Here is a 27,170-nt window from a genome sequence, read left to right on the forward strand (position 1 = left end):
AATGATTTATTTTGAGTGAACATTACAAAGTATAACTTTCACATAGCCTAGATTTTGTTAAATCCTTAACTTAGCTGAGAGATAACTTATTTTTTCAATATGCATGCTATAAAGTTTTATGAAAAGATTAGGGATGTAGGCTTTAGAGCAATTTCTCATTGGACTATGGGTGTTCTAATTTCATTGATTCCTTTTAAACATGTGAGATATAATTTTTATATGCAGATATGCAAATATCCTTTATTGTATCAATTTGGTCAAAGAATTTTTTGCAACACAGATTACCAAAATTGAACAAGTTAACAGGTAAATACTTATCTTTTCCAAAAGGATAACTTTTACTATCCACCTAAAAGCTAAAAAAACTGTAACTATATGTACATCATACACATCATTGTTTATGTTGTATTTATTTTCCTATAGGAATTACATTTAGAAATGTACATTCTTTACAACATTGTCATCCATTTATTTCATGAATAGTTTAAATAGTGATCGAAAAGAAAACCTCAACCACGAAGGGAATCGAAGCCTCAATCCTCTGATCCGAAGTCAGACGCCTTATCCATTAGGCCACGCAGTCAACTATGTAGAAGATGTCGAACCTGTGGAAGGTGTGGTAATAGCAACCTCAAGTATAACATTCAAAATTTAGAAGTTTTTTCTAGAGGAATGTTTTGGAAAAACTTGCATATGAATTACAAAATGAAATCCAACAACATATTTTAATGATTTATTTTGAGTGAACATTACAAAGTATACCTTTCACATAGCCTAGATTTTGTTAAATCCTTAACTTAGCTGAGAAATAACTTAACTTTTCTATATGCATGCTATAAAGTTTGATGAAAAGATTAGGGATGTAGGCATTAGAGCAATTTCTCATTGAACTATGGGTGTTCTGATTTCATTGATTCCTTCTAAACATGTGAGATGTTATTTTTATATGCAAATATGCAAATAACCATTATGGTATCAATTTGGTCAAAGAATTGCTTTGCAACACAGATTACCAAAATCAAACAAGTTAACAGGTAAACACTTACATTTTCCAAAAGGATTTTGAAGTTTTATGAAAATATTAGGGATGTAGTCCTTATAGCAATTTCTCATTGGACTATGGGTTTTCTGATTTCATTGATTCCTTTTAAACATGTGAGAAGTTTTTTCTAGAGGTATGTTTTAGAAAAACTTGCATATGAATTACAAAATGAAATCCAACAATATATTTTAATGATATATTTAGAGTGAACATTACAAAGTATACCTTTCACATAGCCTAGATTTTGTTAAATCCTTAACTTAGCAGAGAAATAACATAACTTTTCTATAGGCATGCTATAAAGTTTTACAAAAAGATTAGGGATGTAGGCATTAGAGCAATTTCTCATTGAACTATGGGTGTTCTGATTTCATTGATTCCTTCTAAACATGTGAGATGTAATTTTTATATGCAGATATGCAAATAACCATTATAGTATCAATTTGGTCAAAGAATTGCTTTGCAACACAGATTACCAAAATCAAACAAGTTAACAGGTAAACACTTACATTTTCCAAAAGGATTTTTAAGTTTTATGAAAATATTAGGGATGTAGGCTTTATAGCAATTTCTCATTGGACTATGGGTGTTCAGATTTCATTGATTCCTTTTAAACATGTGAGATGTAATTTTTATATGCAGATATGCAAATATCCTTTATTGTATCAATTTGGTCAAAGAATTTTTTGCAACACAGATTACCAAAATTGAACAAGTTAACAGGTAAACATTTACCTTTTCCAAAAGGATTACTTTTACTATCCACCTAAAACCTAAAAAAACTGTAACTATGTGTACATCATACACATCATTGTTTATGTTGTATTTATATTCCTATAGTAATTACATTCTTTACAACATTGTCATCCATTTATTTCATGAAGAGTTCAAATAGTGATCAAAAAGAAGACCTCGACCACGAAGGGAATCGAAGCCTCAATCCTCTGATCCGAAGTCAGACGCCTTATCCATTAGGCCACGCAGTCAACTATGTAGAAGATGTCGAACCTGTGGAAGGTGTGGTAATAGCAACCTCAAGTATAACATTCAAAATTTAGAAGTTTTTTCTAGAAGAATGTTTTGGAAAAACTTGCATATGAATTACAAAATGAAATCCAACAACATATTTTAATGATTTATTTTGAGTGAACATTACAATGTATACCTTTCACATAGCCTAGATTTTGTTAAATCCTTAACTTAGCTGAGAAATAACTTAACTTTTCTATATGCATGCTATAAAGTTTTATGAAAAGATTAGGGATGTAGGCATTAGAGCAATTTCTCATTGAACTATGGGTGTTCTGATTTCATTGATTCCTTCTAAACATGTGAGATGTATTTTTTATATGCAGATATGCAAATAACCATTATAGTATCAATTTGGTCAAAGAATTGCTTTGCAACACAGATTACCAAAATCGAACATGTTAACAGGTAAACTCTTACATTTTCCAAAAGGATTTTTAAGTTTTATGAAAATATTAGGGATGTAGGCTTTATAGCAATTTCTCATTGGACTATGGGTGTTCTGATTTCATTGATTCCTTTAAACATGTGAGAAGTTTTTTCTAGAAGTATGTTTTGGAAAAACTTGCATATGAATTACAAAATGAAATCCAACAACATATTTTAATGATTTATTTTGAGTGAACATTACAAAGTATAACTTTCACATAGCCTAGATTTTGTTAAATCCTTAACTTAGCTGAGAGATAACTTATTTTTTCTATATGCATGCTATAAAGTTTTATGAAAAGATTAGGGATGTAGGCTTTAGAGCAATTTCTCATTGGACTATGGGTGTTCTGATTTCATTGATTCCTTTTAAACATGTGAGATATAATTTTTATATGCAGATATGCAAATATCCTTTATTGTATCAATTTGGTCAAAGAATTTTTTGCAACACAGATTACCAAAATTGAACAAGTTAACAGGTAAATACTTATCTTTTCCAAAAGGATAACTTTTACTATCCACCTAAAATCTAAAAAAACTGTAACTATATGTATATCATACACATCATTGTTTATGTTGTATTTATTTTCCTATAGGAATTACATTTAGAAATGTACATTCTTTACAACATTGTCATCCATTTATTTCATGAATAGTTTAAATAGTGATTGAAAAGAAAACCTCGACCACGAAGGGACTCGTACCCTCAATCTTCTGATCCGAAGTCAGACGCCTTATCCATTAGGCCACGCTGTCAACTATGTAGAAGGTGTCGAACCTGTGGAAGGTGTGGTAATAGCAACCTCAAGTATAACATTCAAAATTTAGAAGATTTTTCTAGAAGAATGTTTTGGAAAAACTTGCATATGAATTACAAAATGATCTTCCAACAACATATTTTAATGATTTATTTTGAGTGAACATTACAAAGTATACCTTTCACATAGCCTAGATTTTGTTAAATCCTTAACTTAGCTGAGAAATAACTTAACTTTTCTATATGCATGCTATAAAGTTTTATGAAAAGATTAGGGATGTAGGCATTAGAGCAATTTCTCATTGAACTATGGGTGTTCTGATTTCATTGATTCCTTCTAAACATGTGAGATGTATTTTTTATATGCAGATATGCAAATAACCATTATAGTATCAATTTGGTCAAAGAATTGCTTTGCAACACAGATTACCAAAATCGAACATGTTAACAGGTAAACTCTTACATTTTCCAAAAGGATTTTTAAGTTTTATGAAAATATTAGGGATGTAGGCTTTATAGCAATTTCTCATTGGACTATGGGTGTTCTGATTTCATTGATTCCTTTAAACATGTGAGAAGTTTTTTCTAGAAGTATGTTTTGGAAAAACTTGCATATGAATTACAAAATGAAATCCAACAACATATTTTAATGATTTATTTTGAGTGAACATTACAAAGTATAACTTTCACATAGCCTAGATTTTGTTAAATCCTTAACTTAGCTGAGAGATAACTTATTTTTTCAATATGCATGCTATAAAGTTTTATGAAAAGATTAGGGATGTAGGCTTTAGAGCAATTTCTCATTGGACTATGGGTGTTCTAATTTCATTGATTCCTTTTAAACATGTGAGATATAATTTTTATATGCAGATATGCAAATATCCTTTATTGTATCAATTTGGTCAAAGAATTTTTTGCAACACAGATTACCAAAATTGAACAAGTTAACAGGTAAATACTTATCTTTTCCAAAAGGATAACTTTTACTATCCACCTAAAAGCTAAAAAAACTGTAACTATATGTACATCATACACATCATTGTTTATGTTGTATTTATTTTCCTATAGGAATTACATTTAGAAATGTACATTCTTTACAACATTGTCATCCATTTATTTCATGAATAGTTTAAATAGTGATCGAAAAGAAAACCTCAACCACGAAGGGAATCGAAGCCTCAATCCTCTGATCCGAAGTCAGACGCCTTATCCATTAGGCCACGCAGTCAACTATGTAGAAGATGTCGAACCTGTGGAAGGTGTGGTAATAGCAACCTCAAGTATAACATTCAAAATTTAGAAGTTTTTTCTAGAGGAATGTTTTGGAAAAACTTGCATATGAATTACAAAATGAAATCCAACAACATATTTTAATGATTTATTTTGAGTGAACATTACAAAGTATACCTTTCACATAGCCTAGATTTTGTTAAATCCTTAACTTAGCTGAGAAATAACTTAACTTTTCTATATGCATGCTATAAAGTTTGATGAAAAGATTAGGGATGTAGGCATTAGAGCAATTTCTCATTGAACTATGGGTGTTCTGATTTCATTGATTCCTTCTAAACATGTGAGATGTTATTTTTATATGCAAATATGCAAATAACCATTATGGTATCAATTTGGTCAAAGAATTGCTTTGCAACACAGATTACCAAAATCAAACAAGTTAACAGGTAAACACTTACATTTTCCAAAAGGATTTTGAAGTTTTATGAAAATATTAGGGATGTAGTCCTTATAGCAATTTCTCATTGGACTATGGGTTTTCTGATTTCATTGATTCCTTTTAAACATGTGAGAAGTTTTTTCTAGAGGTATGTTTTAGAAAAACTTGCATATGAATTACAAAATGAAATCCAACAATATATTTTAATGATATATTTAGAGTGAACATTACAAAGTATACCTTTCACATAGCCTAGATTTTGTTAAATCCTTAACTTAGCAGAGAAATAACATAACTTTTCTATAGGCATGCTATAAAGTTTTACAAAAAGATTAGGGATGTAGGCATTAGAGCAATTTCTCATTGAACTATGGGTGTTCTGATTTCATTGATTCCTTCTAAACATGTGAGATGTAATTTTTATATGCAGATATGCAAATAACCATTATAGTATCAATTTGGTCAAAGAATTGCTTTGCAACACAGATTACCAAAATCAAACAAGTTAACAGGTAAACACTTACATTTTCCAAAAGGATTTTTAAGTTTTATGAAAATATTAGGGATGTAGGCTTTATAGCAATTTCTCATTGGACTATGGGTGTTCAGATTTCATTGATTCCTTTTAAACATGTGAGATGTAATTTTTATATGCAGATATGCAAATATCCTTTATTGTATCAATTTGGTCAAAGAATTTTTTGCAACACAGATTACCAAAATTGAACAAGTTAACAGGTAAACATTTACCTTTTCCAAAAGGATTACTTTTACTATCCACCTAAAACCTAAAAAAACTGTAACTATGTGTACATCATACACATCATTGTTTATGTTGTATTTATATTCCTATAGTAATTACATTCTTTACAACATTGTCATCCATTTATTTCATGAAGAGTTCAAATAGTGATCAAAAAGAAGACCTCGACCACGAAGGGAATCGAAGCCTCAATCCTCTGATCCGAAGTCAGACGCCTTATCCATTAGGCCACGCAGTCAACTATGTAGAAGATGTCGAACCTGTGGAAGGTGTGGTAATAGCAACCTCAAGTATAACATTCAAAATTTAGAAGTTTTTTCTAGAAGAATGTTTTGGAAAAACTTGCATATGAATTACAAAATGAAATCCAACAACATATTTTAATGATTTATTTTGAGTGAACATTACAATGTATACCTTTCACATAGCCTAGATTTTGTTAAATCCTTAACTTAGCTGAGAAATAACTTAACTTTTCTATATGCATGCTATAAAGTTTTATGAAAAGATTAGGGATGTAGGCATTAGAGCAATTTCTCATTGAACTATGGGTGTTCTGATTTCATTGATTCCTTCTAAACATGTGAGATGTATTTTTTATATGCAGATATGCAAATAACCATTATAGTATCAATTTGGTCAAAGAATTGCTTTGCAACACAGATTACCAAAATCGAACATGTTAACAGGTAAACTCTTACATTTTCCAAAAGGATTTTTAAGTTTTATGAAAATATTAGGGATGTAGGCTTTATAGCAATTTCTCATTGGACTATGGGTGTTCTGATTTCATTGATTCCTTTAAACATGTGAGAAGTTTTTTCTAGAAGTATGTTTTGGAAAAACTTGCATATGAATTACAAAATGAAATCCAACAACATATTTTAATGATTTATTTTGAGTGAACATTACAAAGTATAACTTTCACATAGCCTAGATTTTGTTAAATCCTTAACTTAGCTGAGAGATAACTTATTTTTTCTATATGCATGCTATAAAGTTTTATGAAAAGATTAGGGATGTAGGCTTTAGAGCAATTTCTCATTGGACTATGGGTGTTCTGATTTCATTGATTCCTTTTAAACATGTGAGATATAATTTTTATATGCAGATATGCAAATATCCTTTATTGTATCAATTTGGTCAAAGAATTTTTTGCAACACAGATTACCAAAATTGAACAAGTTAACAGGTAAATACTTATCTTTTCCAAAAGGATAACTTTTACTATCCACCTAAAATCTAAAAAAACTGTAACTATATGTATATCATACACATCATTGTTTATGTTGTATTTATTTTCCTATAGGAATTACATTTAGAAATGTACATTCTTTACAACATTGTCATCCATTTATTTCATGAATAGTTTAAATAGTGATTGAAAAGAAAACCTCGACCACGAAGGGACTCGTACCCTCAATCTTCTGATCCGAAGTCAGACGCCTTATCCATTAGGCCACGCTGTCAACTATGTAGAAGGTGTCGAACCTGTGGAAGGTGTGGTAATAGCAACCTCAAGTATAACATTCAAAATTTAGAAGATTTTTCTAGAAGAATGTTTTGGAAAAACTTGCATATGAATTACAAAATGATCTTCCAACAACATATTTTAATGATTTATTTTGAGTGAACATTACAAAGTATACCTTTCACATAGCCTAGATTTTGCTAAATCCTTAACTTAGCTGAGAAATAACTTAACTTTTCTATATGCATGCTATAAAGTTTGATGAAAAGATTAGGGATGTAGGCATTAGAGCAATTTCTCATTGAACTATGGGTGTTCTGATTTCATTGATTCCTTCTAAACATGTGAGATGTATTTTTTATATGCAGATATGCAAATAACCATTATAGTATCAATTTGGTCAAAGAATTGCTTTGCAACACAGATTACCAAAATCGAACAAGTTAACAGGTAAACACTTACATTTTCCAAAAGGATTTTTAAGTTTTATGAAAATATTAGGGATGTAGGCTTTATAGCAATTTCTCATTGGACTATGGGTGTTCTGATTTCATTGATTCCTTTAAACATGTGAGAAGTTTTTTCAAGAAGTATGTTTTGGAAAAACTTGCATATGAATTACAAATTGAAATCCAACAACATATTTTAATGATTTATTTTGAGTGAACATTACAAAGTATAACTTTCACATAGCCTAGATTTTGTTAAATCCTTAACTTAGCTGAGAGATAACTTATTTTTTCTATATGCATGCTATAAAGTTTTATGAAAAGATTAGGGATGTAGGCTTTAGAGCAATTTCTCATTGGACTATGGGTGTTCTAATTTCATTGATTCCTTTTAAACATGTGAGATATAATTTTTATATGCAGATATGCAAATATCCTTTATTGTATCAATTTGGTCAAAGAATTTTTTGCAACACAGATTACCAAAATTGAACAAGTTAACAGGTAAATACTTATCTTTTCCAAAAGGATAACTTTTACTATCCACCTAAAAGCTAAAAAAACTGTAACTATATGTACATCATACACATCATTGTTTATGTTGTATTTATTTTCCTATAGGAATTACATTTAGAAATGTACATTCTTTACAACATTGTCATCCATTTATTTCATGAATAGTTTAAATAGTGATCGAAAAGAAAACCTCGACCACGAAGGGAATCGAAGCCTCAATCCTCTGATCCGAAGTCAGACGCCTTATCCATTAGGCCACGCAGTCAACTATGTAGAAGATGTCGAACCTGTGGAAGGTGTGGTAATAGCAACCTCAAGTATAACATTCAAAATTTAGAAGTTTTTTCTAGAGGAATGTTTTGGAAAAACTTGCATATGAATTACAAAATGAAATCCAACAACATATTTTAATGATTTATTTTGAGTGAACATTACAAAGTATACCTTTCACATAGCCTAGATTTTGTTAAATCCTTAACTTAGCTGAGAAATAACTTAACTTTTCTATATGCATGCTATAAAGTTTGATGAAAAGATTAGGGATGTAGGCATTAGAGCAATTTCTCATTGAACTATGGGTGTTCTGATTTCATTGATTCCTTCTAAACATGTGAGATGTTATTTTTATATGCAAATATGCAAATAACCATTATGGTATCAATTTGGTCAAAGAATTGCTTTGCAACACAGATTACCAAAATCGAACAAGTTAACAGGTAAACACTTACATTTTCCAAAAGGATTTTGAAGTTTTATGAAAATATTAGGGATGTAGTCCTTATAGCAATTTCTCATTGGACTATGGGTGTTCTGATTTCATTGATTCCTTTTAAACATGTGAGAAGTTTTTTCTAGAGGTATGTTTTAGAAAAACTTGCATATGAATTACAAAATGAAATCCAACAACATATTTTAATGATTTATTTTGTGTGAACATTACAAAGTATACCTTTCACATAGCCTAGATTTTGTTAAATCCTTAACTTAGCTGAGAAATAACTTAACTTTTCTATATGCATGCTATAAAGTTTTATGAAAAGATTAGGGATGTAGGCTTTAGAGCAATTTCTCATTGAACTATGGGTGTTCTGATTTCATTGATTCCTTCTAAACATGTGAGATGTAATTTTTATATGCAAATATGCAAATAACCATTATAGTATCAATTTGGTCAAAGAATTGTTTTTAACACAGATTACCAAAATTGAACAAGTTAACAGGTAAATACTTACCTTTTCCAAAAGGATACCTTTTACTATACACCAAAAACCTAAAAAAACTGTAACTATGTGTTCGTCATACACATCATTGTTTATGTTGTATTTATTTTCCTATAGGAATTACATTTAGAAATGTACATTCTTTACAACTTTGTCATCCATTGAATTCATGCAGAGTTTGAAGATTTCAAATAGTAACAAAAAGATAACTTCGACCACGAAGGGACTCGAACCCTCAATCTTCTGATCTGAAGTCAGACACCTTATCCATTAGACCACGTGGTCATCTATGTAGAAGTTCTCGAACCTGTGGAAGGTGTGGTAATAGAGACCTCAAGTATAACATTCAAAATTTAGAAGTTTTTTCTAGAGGTAAGTTTTGGAAAACTTGCATATGAATTACAAAATGAAATCCAACAATATATTTTAATGATATATTTTGAGTGAACATTACAAAGTATACCTTTCACATAGCCTAGATTTTGTTAAATCCTTAACTTAGCAGAGAAATAACATAACTTTTCTATAGGCATGCTATAAAGTTTTACAAAAAGATTAGGGATGTAGGCATTAGAGCAATTTCTCATTGAACTATGGGTGTTCTGATTTCATTGATTCCTTCTAAACATGTGAGATGTAATTTTTATATGCAGATATGCAAATAACCATTATAGTATCAATTTGGTCAAAGAATTGCTTTGCAACACAGATTACCAAAATCAAACAAGTTAACAGGTAAACACTTACATTTTCCAAAAGGATTTTTAAGTTTTATGAAAATATTAGGGATGTAGGCTTTATAGCAATTTCTCATTGGACTATGGGTGTTCAGATTTCATTGATTCCTTTTAAACATGTGAGATGTAATTTTTATATGCAGATATGCAAATATCCTTTATTGTATCAATTTGGTCAAAGAATTTTTTGCAACACAGATTACCAAAATTGAACAAGTTAACAGGTAAACATTTACCTTTTCCAAAAGGATTACTTTTACTATCCACCTAAAACCTAAAAAAACTGTAACTATGTGTACATCATACACATCATTGTTTATGTTGTATTTATATTCCTATAGTAATTACATTCTTTACAACATTGTCATCCATTTATTTCATGAAGAGTTCAAATAGTGATCAAAAAGAAGACCTCGACCACGAAGGGAATCGAAGCCTCAATCCGCTGATCCGAAGTCAGACGCCTTATCCATTAGGCCACGCAGTCAACTATGTAGAAGATGTCGAACCTGTGGAAGGTGTGGTAATAGCAACCTCAAGTATAACATTCAAAATTTAGAAGTTTTTTCTAGAAGAATGTTTTGGAAAAACTTGCATATGAATTACAAAATGATCTTCCAACAACATATTTTAATGATTTATTTTGAGTGAACATTACAAAGTATACCTTTCACATAGCCTAGATTTTGTTAAATCCTTAACTTAGCTGAGAAATAACTTAACTTTTCTATATGCATGCTATAAAGTTTGATGAAAAGATTAGGGATGTAGGCATTAGAGCAATTTCTCATTGAACTATGGGTGTTCTGATTTCATTGATTCCTTCTAAACATGTGAGATGTATTTTTTATATGCAGATATGCAAATAACCATTATAGTATCAATTTGGTCAAAGAATTGCTTTGCAACACAGATTACCAAAATCGAACAAGTTAACAGGTAAACACTTACATTTTCCAAAAGGATTTTTAAGTTTTATGAAAATATTAGGGATGTAGGCTTTATAGCAATTTCTCATTGGACTATGGGTGTTCTGATTTCATTGATTCCTTTAAACATGTGAGAAGTTTTTTCAAGAAGTATGTTTTGGAAAAACTTGCATATGAATTACAAATTGAAATCCAACAACATATTTTAATGATTTATTTTGAGTGAACATTACAAAGTATAACTTTCACAGCCTAGATTTTGTTAAATCCTTAACTTAGCTGAGAGATAACTTATTTTTTCTATATGCATGCTATAAAGTTTTATGAAAAGATTAGGGATGTAGGCTTTAGAGCAATTTCTCATTGGACTATGGGTGTTCTAATTTCATTGATTCCTTTTAAACATGTGAGATATAATTTTTATATGCAGATATGCAAATATCCTTTATTGTATCAATTTGGTCAAAGAATTTTTTGCAACACAGATTACCAAAATTGAACAAGTTAACAGGTAAATACTTATCTTTTCCAAAAGGATAACTTTTACTATCCACCTAAAAGCTAAAAAAACTGTAACTATATGTACATCATACACATCATTGTTTATGTTGTATTTATTTTCCTATAGGAATTACATTTAGAAATGTACATTCTTTACAACATTGTCATCCATTTATTTCATGAATAGTTTAAATAGTGATCGAAAAGAAAACCTCGACCACGAAGGGAATCGAAGCCTCAATCCTCTGATCCGAAGTCAGACGCCTTATCCATTAGGCCACGCAGTCAACTATGTAGAAGATGTCGAACCTGTGGAAGGTGTGGTAATAGCAACCTCAAGTATAACATTCAAAATTTAGAAGTTTTTTCTAGAGGAATGTTTTGGAAAAACTTGCATATGAATTACAAAATGAAATCCAACAACATATTTTAATGATTTATTTTGAGTGAACATTACAAAGTATACCTTTCACATAGCCTAGATTTTGTTAAATCCTTAACTTAGCTGAGAAATAACTTAACTTTTCTATATGCATGCTATAAAGTTTGATGAAAAGATTAGGGATGTAGGCATTAGAGCAATTTCTCATTGAACTATGGGTGTTCTGATTTCATTGATTCCTTCTAAACATGTGAGATGTTATTTTTATATGCAAATATGCAAATAACCATTATGGTATCAATTTGGTCAAAGAATTGCTTTGCAACACAGATTACCAAAATCGAACAAGTTAACAGGTAAACACTTACATTTTCCAAAAGGATTTTTAAGTTTTATGAAAATATTAGGGATGTAGTCCTTATAGCAATTTCTCATTGGACTGTGGGTGTTCTGATTTCATTGATTCCTTTTAAACATGTGAGAAGTTTTTTCTAGAGGTATGTTTTAGAAAAACTTGCATATGAATTACAAAATGAAATCCAACAACATATTTTAATGATTTATTTTGTGTGAACATTACAAAGTATACCTTTCACATAGCCTAGATTTTGTTAAATCCTTAACTTAGCTGAGAAATAACTTAACTTTTCTATATGCATGCTATAAAGTTTTATGAAAAGATTAGGGATGTAGGCTTTAGAGCAATTTCTCATTGAACTATGGGTGTTCTGATTTCATTGATTCCTTCTAAACATGTGAGATGTAATTTTTATATGCAAATATGCAAATAACCATTATAGTATCAATTTGGTCAAAGAATTGTTTTTAACACAGATTACCAAAATTGAACAAGTTAACAGGTAAATACTTACCTTTTCCAAAAGGATACCTTTTACTATACACCAAAAACCTAAAAAAACTGTAACTATGTGTACGTCATACACATCATTGTTTATGTTGTATTTATTTTCCTATAGGAATTACATTTAGAAATGTACATTCTTTACAACTTTGTCATCCATTGAATTCATGCAGAGTTTGAAGATTTCAAATAGTAACAAAAAGATAACTTCGACCACGAAGGGACTCGAACCCTCAATCTTCTGATCTGAAGTCAGACACCTTATCCATTAGACCACGTGGTCATCTATGTAGAAGTTCTCGAACCTGTGGAAGGTGTGGTAATAGAAACCTCAAGTATAACATTCAAAATTTAGAAGTTTTTTCTAGAGGTAAGTTTTGGAAAACTTGCATATGAATTACAAAATGAAATCCAACAATATATTTTAATGATATATTTTGAGTGAACATTACAAAGTATACCTTTCACATAGCCTAGATTTTGTTAAATCCTTAACTTAGCAGAGAAATAACATAACTTTTCTATAGGCATGCTATAAAGTTTTACAAAAAGATTAGGGATGTAGGCATTAGAGCAATTTCTCATTGAACTATGGGTGTTCTGATTTCATTGATTCCTTCTAAACATGTGAGATGTAATTTTTATATGCAGATATGCAAATAACCATTATAGTATCAATTTGGTCAAAGAATTGCTTTGCAACACAGATTACCAAAATCAAACAAGTTAACAGGTAAACACTTACATTTTCCAAAAGGATTTTTAAGTTTTATGAAAATATTAGGGATGTAGGCTTTATAGCAATTTCTCATTGGACTATGGGTGTTCAGATTTCATTGATTCCTTTTAAACATGTGAGATGTAATTTTTATATGCAGATATGCAAATATCCTTTATTGTATCAATTTGGTCAAAGAATTTTTTGCAACACAGATTACCAAAATTGAACAAGTTAACAGGTAAACATTTACCTTTTCCAAAAGGATTACTTTTACTATCCACCTAAACCCTAAAAAAACTGTAACTATGTGTACATCATACACATCATTGTTTATGTTGTATTTATATTCCTATAGTAATTACATTCTTTACAACATTGTCATCCATTTATTTCATGAAGAGTTCAAATAGTGATCAAAAAGAAGACCTCGACCACGAAGGGAATCGAAGCCTCAATCCGCTGATCCGAAGTCAGACGCCTTATCCATTAGGCCACGCAGTCAACTATGTAGAAGATGTCGAACCTGTGGAAGGTGTGGTAATAGCAACCTCAAGTATAACATTCAAAATTTAGAAGTTTTTTCTAGAAGAATGTTTTGGAAAAACTTGCATATGAATTACAAAATGATCTTCCAACAACATATTTTAATGATTTATTTTGAGTGAACATTACAAAGTATACCTTTCACATAGCCTAGATTTTGTTAAATCCTTAACTTAGCTGAGAAATAACTTAACTTTTCTATATGCATGCTATAAAGTTTTATGAAAAGATTAGGGATGTAGGCATTAGAGCAATTTCTCATTGAACTATGGGTGTTCTGATTTCATTGATTCCTTCTAAACATGTGAGATGTATTTTTTATATGCAGATATGCAAATAACCATTATAGTATCAATTTGGTCAAAGAATTGCTTTGCAACACAGATTACCAAAATCGAACATGTTAACAGGTAAACTCTTACATTTTCCAAAAGGATTTTTAAGTTTTATGAAAATATTAGGGATGTAGGCTTTATAGCAATTTCTCATTGGACTATGGGTGTTCTGATTTCATTGATTCCTTTAAACATGTGAGAAGTTTTTTCTAGAAGTATGTTTTGGAAAAACTTGCATATGAATTACAAAATGAAATCCAACAACATATTTTAATGATTTATTTTGAGTGAACATTACAAAGTATAACTTTCACATAGCCTAGATTTTGTTAAATCCTTAACTTAGCTGAGAGATAACTTATTTTTTCTATATGCATGCTATAAAGTTTTATGAAAAGATTAGGGATGTAGGCTTTAGAGCAATTTCTCATTGGACTATGGGTGTTCTGATTTCATTGATTCCTTTTAAACATGTGAGATATAATTTTTATATGCAGATATGCAAATATCCTTTATTGTATCAATTTGGTCAAAGAATTTTTTGCAACACAGATTACCAAAATTGAACAAGTTAACAGGTAAATACTTATCTTTTCCAAAAGGATAACTTTTACTATCCACCTAAAATCTAAAAAAACTGTAACTATATGTATATCATACACATCATTGTTTATGTTGTATTTATTTTCCTATAGGAATTACATTTAGAAATGTACATTCTTTACAACATTGTCATCCATTTATTTCATGAATAGTTTAAATAGTGATTGAAAAGAAAACCTCGACCACGAAGGGACTCGAACCCTCAATCTTCTGATCCGAAGTCAGACGCCTTATCCATTAGGCCACGCTGTCAACTATGTAGAAGGTGTCGAACCTGTGGAAGGTGTGGTAATAGCAACCTCAAGTATAACATTCAAAATTTAGAAGATTTTTCTAGAAGAATGTTTTGGAAAAACTTGCATATGAATTACAAAATGATCTTCCAACAACATATTTTAATGATTTATTTTGAGTGAACATTACAAAGTATACCTTTCACATAGCCTAGATTTTGCTAAATCCTTAACTTAGCTGAGAAATAACTTAACTTTTCTATATGCATGCTATAAAGTTTGATGAAAAGATTAGGGATGTAGGCATTAGAGCAATTTCTCATTGAACTATGGGTGTTCTGATTTCATTGATTCCTTCTAAACATGTGAGATGTATTTTTTATATGCAGATATGCAAATAACCATTATAGTATCAATTTGGTCAAAGAATTGCTTTGCAACACAGATTACCAAAATCGAACAAGTTAACAGGTAAACACTTACATTTTCCAAAAGGATTTTTAAGTTTTATGAAAATATTAGGGATGTAGGCTTTATAGCAATTTCTCATTGGACTATGGGTGTTCTGATTTCATTGATTCCTTTAAACATGTGAGAAGTTTTTTCAAGAAGTATGTTTTGGAAAAACTTGCATATGAATTACAAATTGAAATCCAACAACATATTTTAATGATTTATTTTGAGTGAACATTACAAAGTATAACTTTCACATAGCCTAGATTTTGTTAAATCCTTAACTTAGCTGAGAGATAACTTATTTTTTCTATATGCATGCTATAAAGTTTTATGAAAAGATTAGGGATGTAGGCTTTAGAGCAATTTCTCATTGGACTATGGGTGTTCTAATTTCATTGATTCCTTTTAAACATGTGAGATATAATTTTTATATGCAGATATGCAAATATCCTTTATTGTATCAATTTGGTCAAAGAATTTTTTGCAACACAGATTACCAAAATTGAACAAGTTAACAGGTAAATACTTATCTTTTCCAAAAGGATAACTTTTACTATCCACCTAAAAGCTAAAAAAACTGTAACTATATGTACATCATACACATCATTGTTTATGTTGTATTTATTTTCCTATAGGAATTACATTTAGAAATGTACATTCTTTACAACATTGTCATCCATTTATTTCATGAATAGTTTAAATAGTGATCGAAAAGAAAACCTCGACCACGAAGGGAATCGAAGCCTCAATCCTCTGATCCGAAGTCAGACGCCTTATCCATTAGGCCACGCAGTCAACTATGTAGAAGATGTCGAACCTGTGGAAGGTGTGGTAATAGCAACCTCAAGTATAACATTCAAAATTTAGAAGTTTTTTCTAGAGGAATGTTTTGGAAAAACTTGCATATGAATTACAAAATGAAATCCAACAACATATTTTAATGATTTATTTTGAGTGAACATTACAAAGTATACCTTTCACATAGCCTAGATTTTGTTAAATCCTTAACTTAGCTGAGAAATAACTTAACTTTTCTATATGCATGCTATAAAGTTTGATGAAAAGATTAGGGATGTAGGCATTAGAGCAATTTCTCATTGAACTATGGGTGTTCTGATTTCATTGATTCCTTCTAAACATGTGAGATGTTATTTTTATATGCAAATATGCAAATAACCATTATGGTATCAATTTGGTCAAAGAATTGCTTTGCAACACAGATTACCAAAATCGAACAAGTTAACAGGTAAACACTTACATTTTCCAAAAGGATTTTTAAGTTTTATGAAAATATTAGGGATGTAGTCCTTATAGCAATTTCTCATTGGACTATGGGTGTTCTGATTTCATTGATTCCTTTTAAACATGTGAGAAGTTTTTTCTAGAGGTATGTTTTAGAAAAACTTGCATATGAATTACAAAATGAAATCCAACAACATATTTTAATGATTTATTTTGTGTGAACATTACAAAGTATACCTTTCACATAGCCTAGATTTTGTTAAATCCTTAACTTAGCTGAGAAATAACTTAACTTTTCTATATGCATGCTATAAAGTTTTATGAAAAGATTAGGGATGTAGGCTTTAGAGCAATTTCTCATTGAACTATGGGTGTTCTGATTTCATTGATTCCTTCTAAACATGTGAGATGTAATTTTTATATGCAAATATGCAAATAACCATTATAGTATCAATTTGGTCAAAGAATTGTTTTTAACACAGATTACCAAAATTGAACAAGTTAACAGGTAAATACTTACCTTTTCCAAAAGGATACCTTTTACTATACACCAAAAACCTAAAAAAACTGTAACTATGTGTACGTCATACACATCATTGTTTATGTTGTATTTATTTTCCTATAGGAATTACATTTAGAAATGTACATTCTTTACAACTTTGTCATCCATTGAATTCATGCAGAGTTTGAAGATTTCAAATAGTAACAAAAAGATAACTTCGACCACGAAGGGACTCGAACCCTCAATCTTCTGATCTGAAGTCAGACACCTTATCCATTAGACCACGTGGTCATCTATGTAGAAGTTCTCGAACCTGTGGAAGGTGTGGTAATAGAAACCTCAAGTATAACATTCAAAATTTAGAAGTTTTTTCTAGAGGTAAGTTTTGGAAAACTTGCATATGAATTACAAAATGAAATCCAACAATATATTTTAATGATATATTTTGAGTGAACATTACAAAGTATACCTTTCACATAGCCTAGATTTTGTTAAATCCTTAACTTAGCAGAGAAATAACATAACTTTTCTATAGGCATGCTATAAAGTTTTACAAAAAGATTAGGGATGTAGGCATTAGAGCAATTTCTCATTGAACTATGGGTGTTCTGATTTCATTGATTCCTTCTAAACATGTGAGATGTAATTTTTATATGCAGATATGCAAATAACCATTATAGTATCAATTTGGTCAAAGAATTGCTTTGCAACACAGATTACCAAAATCAAACAAGTTAACAGGTAAACACTTACATTTTCCAAAAGGATTTTTAAGTTTTATGAAAATATTAGGGATGTAGGCTTTATAGCAATTTCTCATTGGACTATGGGTGTTCAGATTTCATTGATTCCTTTTAAACATGTGAGATGTAATTTTTATATGCAGATATGCAAATATCCTTTATTGTATCAATTTGGTCAAAGAATTTTTTGCAACACAGATTACCAAAATTGAACAAGTTAACAGGTAAACATTTACCTTTTCCAAAAGGATTACTTTTACTATCCACCTAAACCCTAAAAAAACTGTAACTATGTGTACATCATACACATCATTGTTTATGTTGTATTTATATTCCTATAGTAATTACATTCTTTACAACATTGTCATCCATTTATTTCATGAAGAGTTCAAATAGTGATCAAAAAGAAGACCTCGACCACGAAGGGAATCGAAGCCTCAATCCGCTGATCCGAAGTCAGACGCCTTATCCATTAGGCCACGCAGTCAACTATGTAGAAGATGTCGAACCTGTGGAAGGTGTGGTAATAGCAACCTCAAGTATAACATTCAAAATTTAGAAGTTTTTTCTAGAAGAATGTTTTGGAAAAACTTGCATATGAATTACAAAATGATCTTCCAACAACATATTTTAATGATTTATTTTGAGTGAACATTACAAAGTATACCTTTCACATAGCCTAGATTTTGTTAAATCCTTAACTTAGCTGAGAAATAACTTAACTTTTCTATATGCATGCTATAAAGTTTTATGAAAAGATTAGGGATGTAGGCATTAGAGCAATTTCTCATTGAACTATGGGTGTTCTGATTTCATTGATTCCTTCTAAACATGTGAGATGTATTTTTTATATGCAGATATGCAAATAACCATTATAGTATCAATTTGGTCAAAGAATTGCTTTGCAACACAGATTACCAAAATCGAACATGTTAACAGGTAAACTCTTACATTTTCCAAAAGGATTTTTAAGTTTTATGAAAATATTAGGGATGTAGGCTTTATAGCAATTTCTCATTGGACTATGGGTGTTCTGATTTCATTGATTCCTTTAAACACGTGAGAAGTTTTTTCTAGAAGTATGTTTTGGAAAAACTTGCATATGAATTACAAAATGAAATCCAACAACATATTTTAATGATTTATTTTGAGTGAACATTACAAAGTATAACTTTCACATAGCCTAGATTTTGTTAAATCCTTAACTTAGCTGAGAGATAACTTATTTTTTCTATATGCATGCTATAAAGTTTTATGAAAAGATTAGGGATGTAGGCTTTAGAGCAATTTCTCATTGGACTATGGGTGTTCTGATTTCATTGATTCCTTTTAAACATGTGAGATATAATTTTTATATGCAGATATGCAAATATCCTTTATTGTATCAATTTGGTCAAAGAATTTTTTGCAACACAGATTACCAAAATTGAACAAGTTAACAGGTAAATACTTATCTTTTCCAAAAGGATAACTTTTACTATCCACCTAAAATCTAAAAAAACTGTAACTATATGTATATCATACACATCATTGTTTATGTTGTATTTATTTTCCTATAGGAATTACATTTAGAAATGTACATTCTTTACAACATTGTCATCCATTTATTTCATGAATAGTTTAAATAGTGATTGAAAAGAAAACCTCGACCACGAAGGGACTCGAACCCTCAATCTTCTGATCCGAAGTCAGACGCCTTATCCATTAGGCCACGCTGTCAACTATGTAGAAGGTGTCGAACCTGTGGAAGGTGTGGTAATAGCAACCTCAAGTATAACATTCAAAATTTAGAAGATTTTTCTAGAAGAATGTTTTGGAAAAACTTGCATATGAATTACAAAATGATCTTCCAACAACATATTTTAATGATTTATTTTGAGTGAACATTACAAAGTATACCTTTCACATAGCCTAGATTTTGCTAAATCCTTAACTTAGCTGAGAAATAACTTAACTTTTCTATATGCATGCTATAAAGTTTGATGAAAAGATTAGGGATGTAGGCATTAGAGCAATTTCTCATTGAACTATGGGTGTTCTGATTTCATTGATTCCTTCTAAACATGTGAGATGTATTTTTTATATGCAGATATGCAAATAACCATTATAGTATCAATTTGGTCAAAGAATTGCTTTGCAACACAGATTACCAAAATCGAACAAGTTAACAGGTAAACACTTACATTTTCCAAAAGGATTTTTAAGTTTTATGAAAATATTAGGGATGTAGGCTTTATAGCAATTTCTCATTGGACTATGGGTGTTCTGATTTCATTGATTCCTTTAAACATGTGAGAAGTTTTTTCAAGAAGTATGTTTTGGAAAAACTTGCATATGAATTACAAATTGAAATCCAACAACATATTTTAATGATTTATTTTGAGTGAACATTACAAAGTATAACTTTCACATAGCCTAGATTTTGTTAAATCCTTAACTTAGCTGAGAGATAACTTATTTTTTCTATATGCATGCTATAAAGTTTTATGAAAAGATTAGGGATGTAGGCTTTAGAGCAATTTCTCATTGGACTATGGGTGTTCTAATTTCATTGATTCCTTTTAAACATGTGAGATATAATTTTTATATGCAGATATGCAAATATCCTTTATTGTATCAATTTGGTCAAAGAATTTTTTGCAACACAGATTACCAAAATTGAACAAGTTAACAGGTAAATACTTATCTTTTCCAAAAGGATAACTTTTACTATCCACCTAAAAGCTAAAAAAACTGTAACTATATGTACATCATACACATCATTGTTTATGTTGTATTTATTTTCCTATAGGAATTACATTTAGAAATGTACATTCTTTACAACATTGTCATCCATTTATTTCATGAATAGTTTAAATAGTGATCGAAAAGAAAACCTCGACCACGAAGGGAATCGAAGCCTCAATCCTCTGATCCGAAGTCAGACGCCTTATCCATTAGGCCACGCAGTCAACTATGTAGAAGATGTCGAACCTGTGGAAGGTGTGGTAATAGCAACCTCAAGTATAACATTCAAAATTTAGAAGTTTTTTCTAGAGGAATGTTTTGGAAAAACTTGCATATGAATTACAAAATGAAATCCAACAACATATTTTAATGATTTATTTTGAGTGAACATTACAAAGTATACCTTTCACATAGCCTAGATTTTGTTAAATCCTTAACTTAGCTGAGAAATAACTTAACTTTTCTATATGCATGCTATAAAGTTTGATGAAAAGATTAGGGATGTAGGCATTAGAGCAATTTCTCATTGAACTATGGGTGTTCTGATTTCATTGATTCCTTCTAAACATGTGAGATGTTATTTTTATATGCAAATATGCAAATAACCATTATGGTATCAATTTGGTCAAAGAATTGCTTTGCAACACAGATTACCAAAATCGAACAAGTTAACAGGTAAACACTTACATTTTCCAAAATGATTTTTAAGTTTTATGAAAATATTAGGGATGTAGTCCTTATAGCAATTTCTCATTGGACTATGGGTGTTCTGATTTCATTGATTCCTTTTAAACATGTGAGAAGTTTTTTCTAGAGGTATGTTTTAGAAAAACTTGCATATGAATTACAAAATGAAATCCAACAACATATTTTAATGATTTATTTTGTGTGAACATTACAAAGTATACCTTTCACATAGCCTAGATTTTGTTAAATCCTTAACTTAGCTGAGAAATAACTTAACTTTTCTATATGCATGCTATAAAGTTTTATGAAAAGATTAGGGATGAAGGCTTTAGAGCAATTTCTCATTGAACTATGGGTGTTCTGATTTCATTGATTCCTTCTAAACATGTGAGATGTAATTTTTATATGCAAATATGCAAATAACCATTATAGTATCAATTTGGTCAAAGAATTGTTTTTAACACAGATTACCAAAATTGAACAAGTTAACAGGTAAATACTTACCTTTTCCAAAAGGATACCTTTTACTATACACCAAAAACCTAAAAAAACTGTAACTATGTGTACGTCATACACATCATTGTTTATGTTGTATTTATTTTCCTATAGGAATTACATTTAGAAATGTACATTCTTTACAACTTTGTCATCCATTGAATTCATGCAGAGTTTGAAGATTTCAAATAGTAACAAAAAGATAACTTCGACCACGAAGGGACTCGAACCCTCAATCTTCTGATCTGAAGTCAGACACCTTATCCATTAGACCACGTGGTCATCTATGTAGAAGTTCTCGAACCTGTGGAAGGTGTGGTAATAGAAACCTCAAGTATAACATTCAAAATTTAGAAGTTTTTTCTAGAGGTAAGTTTTGGAAAACTTGCATATGAATTACAAAATGAAATCCAACAATATATTTTAATGATATATTTTGAGTGAACATTACAAAGTATACCTTTCACATAGCCTAGATTTTGTTAAATCCTTAACTTAGCAGAGAAATAACATAACTTTTCTATAGGCATGCTATAAAGTTTTACAAAAAGATTAGGGATGTAGGCATTAGAGCAATTTCTCATTGAACTATGGGTGTTCTGATTTCATTGATTCCTTCTAAACATGTGAGATGTAATTTTTATATGCAGATATGCAAATAACCATTATAGTATCAATTTGGTCAAAGAATTGCTTTGCAACACAGATTACCAAAATCAAACAAGTTAACAGGTAAACACTTACATTTTCCAAAAGGATTTTTAAGTTTTATGAAAATATTAGGGATGTAGGCTTTATAGCAATTTCTCATTGGACTATGGGTGTTCAGATTTCATTGATTCCTTTTAAACATGTGAGATGTAATTTTTATATGCAGATATGCAAATATCCTTTATTGTATCAATTTGGTCAAAGAATTTTTTGCAACACAGATTACCAAAATTGAACAAGTTAACAGGTAAACATTTACCTTTTCCAAAAGGATTACTTTTACTATCCACCTAAAACCTAAAAAAACTGTAACTATGTGTACATCATACACATCATTGTTTATGTTGTATTTATATTCCTATAGTAATTACATTCTTTACAACATTGTCATCCATTTATTTCATGAAGAGTTCAAATAGTGATCAAAAAGAAGACCTCGACCACGAAGGGAATCGAAGCCTCAATCCGCTGATCCGAAGTCAGACGCCTTATCCATTAGGCCACGCAGTCAACTATGTAGAAGATGTCGAACCTGTGGAAGGTGTGGTAATAGCAACCTCAAGTATAACATTCAAAATTTAGAAGTTTTTTCTAGAAGAATGTTTTGGAAAAACTTGCATATGAATTACAAAATGATCTTCCAACAACATATTTTAATGATTTATTTTGAGTGAACATTACAAAGTATACCTTTCACATAGCCTAGATTTTGTTAAATCCTTAACTTAGCTGAGAAATAACTTAACTTTTCTATATGCATGCTATAAAGTTTGATGAAAAGATTAGGGATGTAGGCATTAGAGCAATTTCTCATTGAACTATGGGTGTTCTGATTTCATTGATTCCTTCTAAACATGTGAGATGTATTTTTTATATGCAGATATGCAAATAACCATTATAGTATCAATTTGGTCAAAGAATTGCTTTGCAACACAGATTACCAAAATCGAACAAGTTAACAGGTAAACACTTACATTTTCCAAAAGGATTTTTAAGTTTTATGAAAATATTAGGGATGTAGGCTTTATAGCAATTTCTCATTGGACTATGGGTGTTCTGATTTCATTGATTCCTTTAAACATGTGAGAAGTTTTTTCAAGAAGTATGTTTTGGAAAAACTTGCATATGAATTACAAATTGAAATCCAACAACATATTTTAATGATTTATTTTGAGTGAACATTACAAAGTATAACTTTCACAGCCTAGATTTTGTTAAATCCTTAACTTAGCTGAGAGATAACTTATTTTTTCTATATGCATGCTATAAAGTTTTATGAAAAGATTAGGGATGTAGGCTTTAGAGCAATTTCTCATTGGACTATGGGTGTTCTAATTTCATTGATTCCTTTTAAACATGTGAGATATAATTTTTATATGCAGATATGCAAATATCCTTTATTGTATCAATTTGGTCAAAGAATTTTTTGCAACACAGATTACCAAAATTGAACAAGTTAACAGGTAAATACTTATCTTTTCCAAAAGGATAACTTTTACTATCCACCTAAAAGCTAAAAAAACTGTAACTATATGTACATCATACACATCATTGTTTATGTTGTATTTATTTTCCTATAGGAATTACATTTAGAAATGTACATTCTTTACAACATTGTCATCCATTTATTTCATGAATAGTTTAAATAGTGATCGAAAAGAAAACCTCGACCACGAAGGGAATCGAAGCCTCAATCCTCTGATCCGAAGTCAGACGCCTTATCCATTAGGCCACGCAGTCAACTATGTAGAAGATGTCGAACCTGTGGAAGGTGTGGTAATAGCAACCTCAAGTATAACATTCAAAATTTAGAAGTTTTTTCTAGAGGAATGTTTTGGAAAAACTTGCATATGAATTACAAAATGAAATCCAACAACATATTTTAATGATTTATTTTGAGTGAACATTACAAAGTATACCTTTCACATAGCCTAGATTTTGTTAAATCCTTAACTTAGCTGAGAAATAACTTAACTTTTCTATATGCATGCTATAAAGTTTGATGAAAAGATTAGGGATGTAGGCATTAGAGCAATTTCTCATTGAACTATGGGTGTTCTGATTTCATTGATTCCTTCTAAACATGTGAGATGTTATTTTTATATGCAAATATGCAAATAACCATTATGGTATCAATTTGGTCAAAGAATTGCTTTGCAACACAGATTACCAAAATCGAACAAGTTAACAGGTAAACACTTACATTTTCCAAAAGGATTTTTAAGTTTTATGAAAATATTAGGGATGTAGTCCTTATAGCAATTTCTCATTGGACTATGGGTGTTCTGATTTCATTGATTCCTTTTAAACATGTGAGAAGTTTTTTCTAGAGGTATGTTTTAGAAAAACTTGCATATGAATTACAAAATGAAATCCAACAACATATTTTAATGATTTATTTTGTGTGAACATTACAAAGTATACCTTTCACATAGCCTAGATTTTGTTAAATCCTTAACTTAGCTGAGAAATAACTTAACTTTTCTATATGCATGCTATAAAGTTTTATGAAAAGATTAGGGATGTAGGCTTTAGAGCAATTTCTCATTGAACTATGGGTGTTCTGATTTCATTGATTCCTTCTAAACATGTGAGATGTAATTTTTATATGCAAATATGCAAATAACCATTATAGTATCAATTTGGTCAAAGAATTGTTTTTAACACAGATTACCAAAATTGAACAAGTTAACAGGTAAATACTTACCTTTTCCAAAAGGATACCTTTTACTATACACCAAAAACCTAAAAAAACTGTAACTATGTGTACGTCATACACATCATTGTTTATGTTGTATTTATTTTCCTATAGGAATTACATTTAGAAATGTACATTCTTTACAACTTTGTCATCCATTGAATTCATGCAGAGTTTGAAGATTTCAAATAGTAACAAAAAGATAACTTCGACCACGAAGGGACTCGAACCCTCAATCTTCTGATCTGAAGTCAGACACCTTATCCATTAGACCACGTGGTCATCTATGTAGAAGTTCTCGAACCTGTGGAAGGTGTGGTAATAGAAACCTCAAGTATAACATTCAAAATTTAGAAGTTTTTTCTAGAGGTAAGTTTTGGAAAAACTTGCATATGAATTACAAAATGAAATCCAACAATATATTTTAATGATATATTTTGAGTGAACATTACAAAGTATACCTTTCACATAGCCTAGATTTTGTTAAATCCTTAACTTAGCAGAGAAATAACATAACTTTTCTATAGGCATGCTATAAAGTTTTACAAAAAGCTTAGGGATGTAGGCATTAGAGCAATTTCTCATTGAACTATGGGTGTTCTGATTTCATTGATTCCTTCTAAACATGTGAGATGTAATTTTTATATGCAGATATGCAAATAACCATTATAGAATCAATTTGGTCAAAGAATTGCTTTGCAACACAGATTACCAAAATCAAACAAGTTAACAGGTAAACACTTACATTTTCCAAAAGGATTTTTAAGTTTTATGAAAATATTAGGGATGTAGGCTTTATAGCAATTTCTCATTGGACTATGGGTGTTCAGATTTCATTGATTCCTTTTAAACATGTGAGATGTAATTTTTATATGCAGATATGCAAATATCCTTTATTGTATCAATTTGGTCAAAGAATTTTTTGCAACACAGATTACCAAAATTGAACAAGTTAACAGGTAAACATTTACCTTTTCCAAAAGGATTACTTTTACTATCCACCTAAAACCTAAAAAAACTGTAACTATGTGTACATCATACACATCATTGTTTATGTTGTATTTATATTCCTATAGTAATTACATTCTTTACAACATTGTCATCCATTTATTTCATGAAGAGTTCAAATAGTGATCAAAAAGAAGACCTCGACCACGAAGGGAATCGAAGCCTCAATCCTCTTATCCGAAGTCAGACGCCTTATCCATTAGGCCACGCAGTCAACTATGTAGAAGATGTCGAACCTGTGGAAGGTGTGGTAATAGCAACCTCAAGTATAACATTCAAAATTTAGAAGTTTTTTCTAGAAGAATGTTTTGGAAAAACTTGCATATGAATTACAAAATGAAATCCAACAACATATTTTAATGATTTATTTTGAGTGAACATTACAAAGTATACCTTTCACATAGCCTAGATTTTGTTAAATCCTTAACTTAGCTGAGAAATAACTTAACTTTTCTATATGCATGCTATAAAGTTTTATGAAAAGATTAGGGATGTAGGCATTAGAGCAATTTCTCATTGAACTATGGGTGTTCTGATTTCATTGATTCCTTCTAAACATGTGAGATGTTATTTTTATATGCAAATATGCAAATAACCATTATGGTATCAATTTGGTCAAAGAATTGCTTTGCAACACAGATTACCAAAATCGAACAAGTTAACAGGTAAACACTTACATTTTCCAAAAGGATTTTGAAGTT

At 30.1% G+C, this 27,170-nt stretch overlaps 9 non-coding genes across 9 annotated transcripts; all 9 read right to left on the reverse strand.

The window, feature by feature from the left end:
• Positions 1–1,955: 1,955 nt before the first annotated feature.
• TRNAR-UCG (transfer RNA arginine (anticodon UCG)) lies at positions 1,956–2,028 on the reverse strand. The gene has a single exon. It is a non-coding gene; the product is annotated as a tRNA-Arg (tRNA).
• Positions 2,029–5,863: 3,835 nt separating this feature from the next.
• On the reverse strand, positions 5,864–5,936 carry TRNAR-UCG (transfer RNA arginine (anticodon UCG)). Its single transcript has one exon. It is a non-coding gene; the product is annotated as a tRNA-Arg (tRNA).
• A 2,390-nt stretch (positions 5,937–8,326) lies between these two features.
• TRNAR-UCG (transfer RNA arginine (anticodon UCG)) lies at positions 8,327–8,399 on the reverse strand. The gene has a single exon. It is a non-coding gene; the product is annotated as a tRNA-Arg (tRNA).
• Positions 8,400–11,735: 3,336 nt separating this feature from the next.
• TRNAR-UCG (transfer RNA arginine (anticodon UCG)) lies at positions 11,736–11,808 on the reverse strand. The gene has a single exon. It is a non-coding gene; the product is annotated as a tRNA-Arg (tRNA).
• A 3,338-nt stretch (positions 11,809–15,146) lies between these two features.
• Positions 15,147–15,219, reverse strand: TRNAR-UCG (transfer RNA arginine (anticodon UCG)). The gene has a single exon. It is a non-coding gene; the product is annotated as a tRNA-Arg (tRNA).
• Positions 15,220–16,378: 1,159 nt separating this feature from the next.
• TRNAR-UCG (transfer RNA arginine (anticodon UCG)) lies at positions 16,379–16,451 on the reverse strand. Its single transcript has one exon. It is a non-coding gene; the product is annotated as a tRNA-Arg (tRNA).
• A 3,338-nt stretch (positions 16,452–19,789) lies between these two features.
• TRNAR-UCG (transfer RNA arginine (anticodon UCG)) lies at positions 19,790–19,862 on the reverse strand. Its single transcript has one exon. It is a non-coding gene; the product is annotated as a tRNA-Arg (tRNA).
• A 1,159-nt stretch (positions 19,863–21,021) lies between these two features.
• On the reverse strand, positions 21,022–21,094 carry TRNAR-UCG (transfer RNA arginine (anticodon UCG)). The gene has a single exon. It is a non-coding gene; the product is annotated as a tRNA-Arg (tRNA).
• Positions 21,095–24,430: 3,336 nt separating this feature from the next.
• Positions 24,431–24,503, reverse strand: TRNAR-UCG (transfer RNA arginine (anticodon UCG)). Its single transcript has one exon. It is a non-coding gene; the product is annotated as a tRNA-Arg (tRNA).
• Between the last annotated feature and the right edge of the window lie 2,667 nt (positions 24,504–27,170).

Source organism: Taudactylus pleione, unplaced genomic scaffold (genome assembly GCF_031769625.1).
Source record: "Taudactylus pleione unplaced genomic scaffold, aTauple2 ptg000914l, whole genome shotgun sequence".
Lineage (NCBI taxonomy): Eukaryota > Metazoa > Chordata > Amphibia > Anura > Myobatrachidae > Taudactylus > Taudactylus pleione.